This window comes from Stegostoma tigrinum, chromosome 23 (assembly GCF_030684315.1).
Source record: "Stegostoma tigrinum isolate sSteTig4 chromosome 23, sSteTig4.hap1, whole genome shotgun sequence".
NCBI classification, from domain to species: domain Eukaryota; kingdom Metazoa; phylum Chordata; class Chondrichthyes; order Orectolobiformes; family Stegostomatidae; genus Stegostoma; species Stegostoma tigrinum.
In genome coordinates, this window is record NC_081376.1 from 19,156,984 (window position 1) to 19,169,438 (window position 12,455).

General features: G+C 38.8%; 1 protein-coding gene and 1 long non-coding RNA gene across 8 annotated transcripts in view; one reads left to right on the top strand and one right to left on the bottom strand.

Annotated features, from left to right (window-relative positions):
• mad1l1 (mitotic arrest deficient 1 like 1) overlaps positions 1-12,455 on the bottom strand; it is a 772,508-nt gene that overhangs the window by 115,008 nt on the left and 645,045 nt on the right. The gene's annotated exons all lie outside the window — the stretch shown is intronic.
• The window catches only part of LOC125462265 (uncharacterized), a 135,528-nt gene that overhangs the window by 6,485 nt on the left and 116,588 nt on the right, over positions 1-12,455 (top strand). Inside the window, exon 2 of the long non-coding RNA XR_007249630.1 lies at positions 1,393-1,474. This is a non-coding gene — a long non-coding RNA (uncharacterized LOC125462265). The remainder of the gene's footprint in view (positions 1-1,392; positions 1,475-12,455) is intronic.

A 12,455-nucleotide genomic window follows, 5' to 3' on the forward strand; every position in this document is an offset into this window, starting at 1 on the left:
AGAGAACCTTTTTGAAAATGCATAGGAACTCATTCCATTTAGTTTCTCATGTTTCATTGACTATGGAAAAGCAGTTATTTACAGTTGCAGGTAAACATATTAAAGGGTAAGAAAACAAGGTGGGTAGGTGAAGTCAAGATGCGAATCAGCCATGATCTAACTGAATGGTGGAAGATGTTCAAGCATTGAATGGCCCTTTTCTATTCCTCTATGGATTCCCAGCATAAAACAGTTTTTGAAATTATGGCTTAGAAACAGGCAGAAGTCAAATCTGTAATGTACTGCTCTGCAGCATTTTTAAAAACTTCATTAACAGAATGAGGATATCACAGGCCAGGCAGCATGTACTGTCCAGCCCTAATTGCCCAGAGGGCAGTTCAGAGTCAAACACATTACTGTGGGTCTGGGGTCACATGTAGACCAGACCAGGTAAGGATGGCAGTTTCCTTCCCTAAAGGACATTAGTGAACCAGATGGGTTTTTCCTGACAACCAACAGTGGATTCATGGTCATCGTTAGATCCTTAATTCCAAATATTTTATTGAATTCAAATTCCACCATCTGTCACGGCGGGATTCAAACCCAGATCCCCAGAAATTCAAGGTTCACAAAAGGTGTAAGATGTAAGACAAAAGATTCAAGTTTAGAAAGTGAAGAAAATTCACTACCCACATGAATTACAAACAGTTACAAACACCCTGCAATGAATTTAAAGCACTGGTCTACTCACAACATTGAACCTAGAAATGCTGACTTGCTCATGTTTTGCCCTTGCAGTTTAGGATGTCATTGGAATGTATTGATTAGATTACTGCTTTGAAATTCACAGAAGGCATTACTTATCCTCTATGTATCTAACCTTGCAACATTACTCTTCAATCTTACTAGAAAGGATGGTAATTGTACTTCACAATAGTTACTTTCTTATTGAGTCGTGGGTCTGTGATAACCAAAGGTGGAAATAACTGCATTGCAAAGTCAGATTTTTCTTTCAATTATGTTTCTGCTAATTTGAGTTCATTAATGGAGACAGGAAGGGAGGTTAGCCTAAAAGAAAGCAATCCTCATCCCTGATCTCCAAACAGTTCTTAAACCATGACCTTGTGCTCAGTATTGTAATTTTATGTGAGTTTACTTACTGAATTCAGCATGAAGCAGATCTCCATTAAAAAAAAACAGAATTACACTTATATGTCATCTTATTGTGGATATCAAAAGCATCTCAAAATGGATAGCAAATAAAGAACACATTTGAAGTTCAATGTCTTCTGTTCAGAAAGTGAACATGGTAATCAATCACTATGCCCAGAACAGGATCCCACAAATAGCAGTGAGGTGGATGATGGAAAACACATACCTAGAAAATAATTATCTCTCCTTTTTCCCTTACAGATGTTGACTGGCTTATTTCGTATTCCAAAGGGCTTTCTGCTTGAGTATCAAATGAAGACCAGTTTGACAGATTTGAGATCAGGTATGTTCCAGTGATAAAACATTTCTTTATGAGTGATCACAGTCAGTGAGCACTACTGTCACTTTAAGACTGGTTATCCTGAGCACCGGCTGGCCAGGTGCAACATGTAGAAGTTGCTGAGCCAGAACTGCACCATTAAGTCACAGATACATAAATAGAGTGACTCTGAGTTCATTTCATTTCTCTCTGGTATTAAATACATTTGAAGGCATAAGATAAATTGTGTGGGGTGTTCACAGCTACACAAAGAAAGATATTTACACAAACTTAATTTTTGTTCTTGCCTGTTTAACTACTTCATGACTACATACAATATTTACCGTGACATTTTGCCAAACAGGTCAAGTTTCACTTGACCCTCCTCCTGCTCTGAATAGAAGCATGTTTTCCAACTCCACACAATCAAAAATTTCATAATTTTAAACGCCACTACTTGATCACTTCAGCCTTCATTTTTGTAGGCAGTAAAGACCAGTCTATTCATTCTTCTCAAGTTACAGTTGTCAGTTCTAATACTAACTTTAGTACTTTTTCCACTTCCTCTACTCGCAATTTGTAATGCAGAGATCAAAATAGTGTAAATCAATTTAAAAGTGACTTGCTTGGTGTGGTTGGGGTGTGATCTGGTTCAAAATGGTGTTATTTTGACTGACTTACAACAACGAGCTATTATTGCAGTTTCTGTAAATGATATGTACACCTGTTTGATCGTTCAGTCTAAAATGATGGATATTAATCATCAGAAATAACTTGAGTGGGTATTGTAAATTTTGCCCATAATGCAGAAATAACAAGTGGGTCTGGACAGGCTTTTCCACCGCACTTCAGAGGAACAGAGGAGCTGGATTTTGTTCATATTAAAAAAAATTCTTAAAAATCTTAATTTTGGTGGTCAATACAAAAGTTGACGTTTCAGGTTTATATCCTTCATCAGGGGTCCTGATGATGAAGCATGTAAACCCGAAACGTCGACATTTCTGCTCCTCTGATGCTGCCTGACCTGCTGCGTTCCTCCACCTCCACACTGTATTAACTCTGACTCCAGCATCTGCTGTTCTTGCTATTTCCAAGTTATTTTGGTGTCCCTGCCTCATTAACCAGGACACAGGAAGAACTTTCCATTTTTTCACCAATAGTATCATGGAATCCTTTGCACCTCCTGGAACTGGCAGGCTTGATGCTCAATGCTTGAGCGACAGAATTCAGACAAGGCAACGTTCTCTTAGTGCCATGTTGAAGTGTCAGCCTTGTTTCTGAACTCAAGTACAGCAAGGATCAGTACTTGGGCCTTAGCTGTTCACAATAATATGTCAATGATTCAACAAAAGGATCAAATTAATATTACCAAATTTGTGAAAGATACGAAGAGTAATGGGAATGTGTGTTGGTGAGGACAAGCTAAAGCAGCTTCACGATGAGTTGAATAGGCTTAGTGATAGGCAATAACGTGGTAGATGAAACACTGTGTGAAAATGTGAGGTTATCCACTTTAACGGGAGAAACAGATGTGTTTCCTAAGTGGTAAGAGGTGAGAAAGTATAAACAGGGACCGAGGTGTCCATGTCAATAAATCACTTAAGGCTAATATGTAGGTACAACAAGCTATTAGGAAGGTTAATGGAATCATTGCAAGTGGACTTGTAAACAAGTTGTGAAGTCTTGCTTCAATTATACAAGAACCTTAGACTGCATCTGAGTGCTATGTACAATTATCTCAGGAAAGATACTACTGCCATTTATGGAGTACAATAAACTTGTTCCTGGGATGACAAGACTGTCCTATGAAGAGATATTGGGAAAACTGGGCATGTATTCTTGAGAGTTTTCAAGAATGAAATGTGAACTCATTGAACCCTACAAGGTTAAAGGGATAGACACAATAGATGCAATTAAGGCCTTTCCCCTGTCTGGGGGCACTAAAACCAAGTGACACAATTTAAAACTAAGTGGGTTGGCACTTAGGTGTGATAGGAGGACAAATAACTTGATTCAGAGAACCATGAACCTTTGGAATTCGTTACTACTGAGGGCTGTGAGGGCTCAGTCTTTGAGTTTGTTTAAGTTAGAAGTTGATCGATTTTTGATTACCAGTGACAGACAGGGTTATGGGGATGGGTCAATAAAAGCATTAAAAGTTCGATCACCCATGGTTGTATTCAATAGTGGGTCAGGCTTAACAGGCTGAATGGCTTTCTCCTGTTCCTAAAGTTGGATTAGACTTCACAATTTTCCAGTCCAGTACAAGCCCTAGGCTGACAGGTGTCAGTGTAAGACTCAGAACCTGTACGGAACACTCTGTATGATACCCGCATCTGCATAATATCTTATTCTTGAAGAAGGTGCTACAGTGATGGTGTTACAAGCATAAGCCTAGGTGTGTAGGTCATGAGCCAAACAGTGCAATGAGTTACAGCCAAAAAAGAAACAGATTTTCAAGGGCAGATTATTTTTGAAGATAGAACAATATAAATCCACAACAATGTGGGACAATCTCTGGATCTTATTTCCTTATTTCAGCTTCTGTCAATATGGAGCATTTAGTCGCAGTTTAATTTTGTGCTTTTTTATAAATTCAGTCATGGAATGTGAGCTATCCCAGCATTTATTGTCCATCTCTAGTTTTCCTTTGAGAAAATGGTGTTAAGATGCCTTCTCAAACCTCAGTCGTCCATTTGGCACAGGCAGACTAACAATGCTGTTAAGGTGGATGCTGAAGGATTTTGATCCAGCACATCTGAAGCAATAGCAATATATTTTCAAGTCAAGATGATGACTGGCTTGGAGGGCACTTTTCAGGCGGTGGTGTTCCCCTGTATCTGCTGTTCTTGTCCTGTTAGATATCAATGTTCTTGTGTTTGGAAGGAGCTGTCTAAAGAGCTTGGTGAATTTCTACAGGTTATCTTGTGGATGGTCTACACTACTTCTACTGAGCATTGGTGGTATAGGGAGTGGATGTTGGTGGCTTTAACCAGGACGGTATCAAGCTTTTTCAGTGTTGTTGAACCTGCAGTCATCTAAACAAGTGCACAATATTCCACACATTCCTGACTTGTGCCTTTCAGATAGTGGACAGGATTTGGGGAGCCAGGAGGTGAGCGATCTGCCACAGCGTTCCTAGCCTCTCACCTGTTCTAATAGTGACAGTATTTATATAGCTAGTCCCAGTTCCAGTCAACGGTAACACCCAGGATGTTAATTCTGTGATGGTAATGACACTTACTATCCAGGATGATGTTAGGTTCTCTCTTTTTGTGATGATCATTGCCTAGCACTTCTGTGACATGAACGTTATGTGCTACTTGTCTGCCGAAGGCGACTGTCCAGGTCTTGCTGCAGTTGGACACGATTGTTTCAGTATTTGAGGAGTTGTAAATGGTGCTGAATATTGTGCAATCATCAGCAAAGATCACCACCTCTGACCTTGTGATGGAAGAAAGATCATTAAAGAAGTTGAAGATGATGTCTGGGCCAAGCACACTACTTTGAGGAACTCTTGCAGAAATGCTCTGCAGCTGAGATGCTTGAACTCCAACGACCACAACCACCTTCCTTTGTGCCAAATATTCAGTTTTCTGATGATTTTGCTACAGCCCCTTGATATCACACTTGGTCCACAAGAACAAGAACAGGAATAGGCCAGTTGGCCTGCTCCACCATTCAATGGGATTATGGCAGCTCTAACATTCTTCACATCCACTTCCTTGCCTTTTCCCCATAACCCATGATAATGCAATTGATTAAGAATCTATGTATCTTAGGCTTAAATATACACAAGGACTCCACCCCCAAAGTTCTGTGACAAGGAGTTCAAATACTCACAACCCTCTCAGAGAACAAATTCTTCCTCATCTCAGCCTTAAATTGCATCCCTTTATACTGAGACTATGCCCTATTGTCCAAGGCTCTCCCATGTTAAGGGCAGTCACCCTCACCTCTTCTTTAGAATTCAGCTGTTCTGTCCATGTTTGAAGTGAGGCCATAATGATGGCAGGAAGTGAGTGGCCCTGGTGGAACCCAAACCGAGCCCTAGTGAGCATATCGTTACTAAGGAAGAGCTACATGGTCACTCTGCTGATGACACCTTCCAACACTTTATTGTTGATCAAGAGTAGACTGACATTGCGGCAATTAGTAGGCATTCATTTGTTCTGCATTTCATGTACAGGACTTACCTGGACATTTTTTACACATTGTTAGGTAGACAACATAGTTGCAGCTGTACAGGAACAGCTTAGTTAGGAGTATGGCACCTTCTACAGCACAAGTCCTCATTACTATTGCCAGAATGCTTTTGGGACCAATCACCTATGCAGTACTTAGTAAATCCAACCATTTCTTAATATCATGTGGCGTGCATTGAATTGTCTAAAAACTGGTACATGTGATGCTGGGACCACAGGAGGTAGTTATGGGAGATGTGGTATGCACACCTGCCCCTATTCAATTCTAATAATGTAACTTCACCCCAAGGAAACCTTCTCATGCCTCACAACAGCCATCCGTGTACCTTGGTACCCCTTTGTACCAATCCACACTACCGAAATTTCTAACAAGGTATTTAATACAGATCACTTAATTTAGTTTCAAAAGGCCTCTGCCGTTATCCAATATTAAAGTCACTCAGCCATTATTGTGATACATTCAGGCTAGTGCTATTTTAATTACCTGTCTCACTTAAGACTAAAAATCCAGCATTTCGGATGAAGTGCTACACTGTAGGAGGTGCCATCTTTCCGAAGAAACAGTGAGTTAAGTTCCAGTCTGCCTCTCCCATGGAGGTAAAGGAGTTGTGGTACTATTTCAAACGGTAGCAGGGGGTGGGGGAGGATGCCCTATATATATATATATATAACCTATATATATATACAACCCTCAGTCAACAAGTTATTTCATTGCTACTTTTAAGATCCAGCCAACATTTCCTTCATTACAATAGTATCCATACTTCAAAAGTACCTCAGTAGTGGGAAAATGATTTTAGATGTTCTGAGATTGTGAGAGGGGCTACATAAATCCAAGTTTATTTTTGAGCTCTTTAACTCCAACGCTTTCTAAGTGAAAAGTTTTTGTGTGTTTCATAAATAATCACTGAGGGAGGGCAGCCTAAAGAGAGATAACAAGCATTTGCCTGTTATGAGTTGATATGAGTAACCACTGCATCATTGTGACAAAGGGTCACAAAGAAGAAAAATTAGTTTACACTGAAACAAATGCCAGATTTAGCATCTAGGCAACTAGCTGGTAATGAAGCCACAGCGTTTGATTGAGTATAGTCGGCATTCAAATAACAGACAGGGAGCTGATTAAAAGGTGTGAGCTGTCACCTTGTGCTTTTAATCAGTGTTCAGTTCTGTCTGTCCACGCACATCCTAATCAATCATGCATTGCAGTCATCAGGGGCTCATGTATGCTAAAGAGCTCACTCTGTGTCAACTCAAATATTAGTTTGACAGTACTCCACTATTATCTTTCACAAAAATGTAATTCAAAAAAAAGGGTGAAATGATTTCTTTGGTGGCTTATAACCAAGCAAGTTGCTGATCATCTCACCTTCACCGAATTAGATCTATTTAATCCAAGAACTGAATCAACGAAGAGCCTTTTATTGTGATCAAAAATTGTTTGGCAATAAGAATGGTGTCAAGTATTATTGGTGAGGGCACATGTGTACACCAGGAATATTTTTCAAAACAACACTAATAACCTAATCTCGGATGTATTATCCTGATCTCTTGAAGTGATGGAAGTAATCTACTTCAGCTCACGGTTTAATCAGTTAGCTAGTTTCATCTGAACATAAACAGGCTGGAACAATCAACTGTGATGATCTTAGTTCAGAAATGATTGATTACAATAAGATAGCTTCAATGGAACTTGCAGATCGTATTATGCTTCATCGTAGCCAAAATCATTTCAAAACCAACAAATTATCTTCTTTTGAACTGTAGTAGCCATTGTTATGTAGACAAACCCGCCAGGCAGTATGTCAATAACATGATCTTGCAAATCAGAAATAAATTGCAATACCTTCAAATTATTCTTAGTGCTGTTGATAAAAGAATGAATGTTAATCAGGGCACTGGGAGAACTGCTGTCCTCCTGATTTGGATTTTAAATGCCTATTGGAACTAGACAATAAGAAGTCTGGACCTTGATTTAGGAATGTCACCCCCGATAAAGCGCTGGCAATCAAAGTATGGTGAAGAATTAAGGGATCGCTTACGCAGTTTTAAATTCCAAATATATGATTATATATGTAACTTCTTCCACTCTCAAATGTTGGAATCAAATCTATCAGATCATCCCCTTATCCAAGTAAATCTTTTGAAAAACCCATAACTGTAGATTGTTACCTCCTCTCTGTTCCTTTCCTTCTACAATCTGCAATTATTCAATCATCAAACTTTGTTATCTTACAGTGGCTTAATGTCACTAAGTGTGAAGCTGAGTGAACACAGCAGGCCAAGCAGCATCTCAGGAGCACCTGAGCTCCTGAGATGCTGCTTGGCCTGCTGTGTTCATCCAGCTTCACACTTTGTTATCTTGGATTCTCCAGCATCTGCAGTTCCCATTATCTCTGATCACGACATTAAGCCACTGCTACTTTTCTGACTGTTTTCTATCTTGTTAGTGCCCTGTGCTAATGTTGCCACTGAAGTTTTCTTAGTTTAAAAAAGGGGAAACAATTTGACATACATCAGCAAAAACATAACAAAGTAACAATTCCCAGCTCCATTAAATTTGAACCACTTGTCATGTGCTAGTAAAGGGGTACAAGCTTTTGAGGGTGATCAAATGGTAATGGCAGAGTAGAAAAATTACCCCAGATGCAGTAGGTATCGCACTGCAATAGAAGACAAACAACCAATTATAACAAAAGATGAAAGAAGTTGTAGGCATTCCTGATAGCTTACAACTTTGACAGGTCAGGGCGAACCAGAACTTCCTTCTGATAAAAATGAACATAATCTTCTTTTATGGTGAAGAATTCTTTGCCTTTATTCAAAGAAATTTTCATTCTCATGTTATGAAGTTGCTCATTTGAAGAGAGAGTAAATACATCATTCTCTAAACTGGGGCCTTTATGCTTCCACCACAACTTTGCACGAAACTACTGGTAGAGGCTTACTGCTTCCTGAAAACAAGTTTGGTGATACATCACAGTTGCTGTTATGCACCTCCTCAATTCAGTTTAGAAGGCAGGTTTAGCACCGACCTTCAGACCTTGTCACCTGACGATATTGGCCACACAGAGCAAGCGAGGCAAAGGGAGGCAACTAAAGGATTAAGTACCTTTATTTAGAATGGTTTCAATCCTAAACGCTCTCTTCTAGGAATTAACAAATGCCGGTCAATTGCTGACTTACATTTTAAGAAAGCACGTATAAGTTAGGTGTGGGGTTAAACCTTTATAATGGAGAAAAGCAGCCGGCAAATACTGTCATTAAAGATATCTGAAACGCTCCTCTGAGCCAGCTAGTGGTCAGAGCTTCATAATTACATTGTGCCAGCTAACAAGGCATTCAGTCGGAAATCTTGATCTATCAATTTACTATGGAAATGGATGAATGAACAATCAAGAATTTTTATTCTTACAGCACATTTCATTACCTCAGAATGCCTCACATGAATCTTTCATAATGTTATTTTAAAGTCAATTATATACTTTCAAACTGTGGTCACTGCTGCAACATAAGGAACACGGCAACCAATTTGCACTCAGCAAGATCTAACAAACAGCAAATGTGACTGGTTGAGCTGTTAAGGTGTTAATCAAAAGATAAATATTAGACTTAGCTTTCTCTTCATAATCTGCCATGTATGTGCATGTGTGAGTTCTTTTTGCAGGTGAAGCTGGGAAGAGATTTAGTACATTGTAAGTGCACGGAAAATTGTTTTGTAAACTTCAAAAATGATAAATCATTCAATAAGATCGATCCATCTCCTTTGTTTAGCATTCAATAATCAGTTTTCACAATTTCAAAGTAGTGAAGTATCAGTCAGACAAGAATAATTCACTGGGCATTAGCTTGATGATTGGAGATGGCTGTTAGAGAAAGCGCTGCCCACCTCTGCCCTACTGTAGATCCCTTGCGGGATAATTGGTTAAGTTCACAACTCAAAACCTATTGCAAAATCTGACCTTGACTTCTTTCACTTGCCCCTAGATACACCTGAAATATTCACATTCCATCAACATAGTTCAAGCACTTTACTTTCCAAGCTCTACAATTGACTGAAGGAAATCCAGCAGAAGATCGATTCAGAAAGAGCACTGTTACAGAAATACATAAAATGCTTATCCTGCTCCTTCTAAATGTGCAGCTCCGAGCAAAAAATATACAATTCAAAAGTTTTCCTATGATTCAATTGTCAATTTTACTTGGTAGTAGTCATTGTTATCTTTTTTTAAAAAATTTACCTTTCTTCCACAAACTTGCCCATCTTTAATTTTCTCAAGAAAGTTACCTTAGTCTGCTCACTCTTCCCTGATGGTTATACTCACTTAATTCTGACATTATAAATGAATCAAAAGCCGACAGCTGGAGTACAGCACGAAATGCAGTTGCAAACAACAGCTTCTTAGTAGCTGGAAGAATTTAGAAAACTTAAGTACTGTCAACATAAAGTAAAATCTCTGCCACTCCTTAACTTAAACAATGACCTCTCATTCTAGATGGTCCCACAATGGGAAACATCCATTCTACGTCTTCTTTATCATCCCATTGGAATTTTCTACACCTCAATCAGATCTCCTCTCATCCTTTTAAACTCTGATGAGGATGGATCTAAATCGCTCATTCACTTGTCATTAAGGCAAGCTTTTCAGGTCTGGAAATAATCTAGTGAATCTTCTCTGAGCTGCCTCCAATGCAATTACATCCGTCCAGTAAGGAGACCAAAATGAAAGCAGTACTCCACATAGGCTCTCACCAATTGCCTTGTACATTGCAACAACATGCATTCCTTTAACAATAAATGCCAAAATTCCAATTACCCTCCTTCTTAACTGCTATAACTGATACTAACTTTCTGTGACTCATGCGTAAGGGCACACAGATCGCTCTGCTCTAAAGTAGTTTGAAATTTCTCAGAGCATTGTTGACTAACTGGAGTCAGCCTGTCTGGTTTAAAATTTAAACAAAGCCTGGCAATTAGCTATCAATCAGTGCATTCTCCAAACCATACATCTACCTGACTGTACTTGCCAACCAATCAGCACCCTCCTCTCACGCAGTATGAATGCTGGCTTCCCACATGAATTGATATTCTTACAGAATTGTCCTAATGAGTACAAGATGAAAAGCTTTGAAAAATGTATCCTTTTTTAGCTTAACTCAAGTTCAGTTTGACCAAACAACAGTTTTTAGTTTGTTTAAAGGTTGGATAGACCATTAATGCATGGCGATTTAATACGGAAAATAGACTGGTACTTGCCAATTTATAGCCAATTTTGAACTAATCCTTTTGAGAGCTTGGCTTCAGAGAACAAATAGTTATGAAACATCTAACAAGAAAAGGAAAACTGAAAATATTTGAAATCTTTAACTGTTATATTGAATCATTTGTGGAAATAAGTTTTAAATGAGTGGTTTTCAAGGAAATGGGGATTATGTCAATGCGTGTGCTCACAATGTACTCAAAGCCACTTAGCATCATCGGAATGATTTCTCAAGTTAAGTACAGTAGAACATTGAAGAATCTTCACAAAACAAGACCTTCAAGGAGGTTATGAGCCGCCTTTATTGACCAACATCCCTGTATAATCTCAGAAGATTGAAAAAAATGACATTTGCGTTTTGTGCAAAATGGCAAATGATTTTGAAGGAATCTGTTTACCATTATGACTCCTGAAGCTGATAATTACCATTGAGAAATAGGTTGATCAAATGTAAACTTCTGGCATCTGTAAATTACTTTCTATCACCCAGGTCTATGGCTGAACTGCTGCCCACGTCCTCACTTCCCTATCGTCAGAAGAATAATTGGAAAAATTTGACTTGCTTTAATTTGCTCTCATTTTTAAGCCATAATGAAATCATTAATCTTACATGACTTTGATGGGTAATTTAATTTGTGTTTCTTTGTTATAAGTTAATATTGTCAATTACTTGGGCTACCTTTTCTGCATAGCTTATCTTCAGGGATTACTGAAAGGAAGTGTTTTATTTTTATAATTACGGTCTATTTGTATATGGCCCAAAGCAAATTCTGAGAGTCCAGCAAACCAACGTTCAGCTCATCGTGTTCTACTTATGCTGTCTGTTTTGAAAAGCCTTTGTTTTACAATATGCAAGATACAATGTTCTTTCCGTCTTCTCCAAATCCTATCATGGAAAAAAAGTCCAACATCAACCAAAACTCTGAAACAGTTCCAAAGTAGTTGAAGAATTGCACAGTATAATGTACTATCACCTATCGATTTAACAATGAGGGAACTGAGTTGTACAAGTTAAATCCTATGATGTTCAGCTCAACTGTAAATTACTAAAGCTAAACATGTTACTAATTGAATTATGACAAGGCTAAAAGAGGTTGATTACCATCTTCCTTCTGATTCCCCTGCACCTTACCATGTCTCCTATCTTGCTTTCTCCAAATAAGAACACTGAACTACAGAAATACTGTTGAGCAACACAGTTCTGACAGCTTGGATAGACCAGGGCAATTTTTCCCTATTGTTAGTCCATTTCTTTAACTATTTCTGATGCAATTTCTATCCTTCTCCCGAATCCTCTTGTAAGTGATTATCAGTAGCTCAGCCATGCAACTGTCCTTCACATCAGCAAGACTGCAACCATTCAGCCACTCAAACCATTACAACCAAGCTCATTTCTGTCAGCTACTGACATGTACCTGTGCGTTTTCCAAAAAGGTTCACTAGTTATCAGTCAGGGGTGGAAGCCTGGCTAATTTCTCCCTTCACTAGCCCGGAGTAGCTGAAGCCATCTGCAGTTCTATAATTGTGTCTCAACTGAAA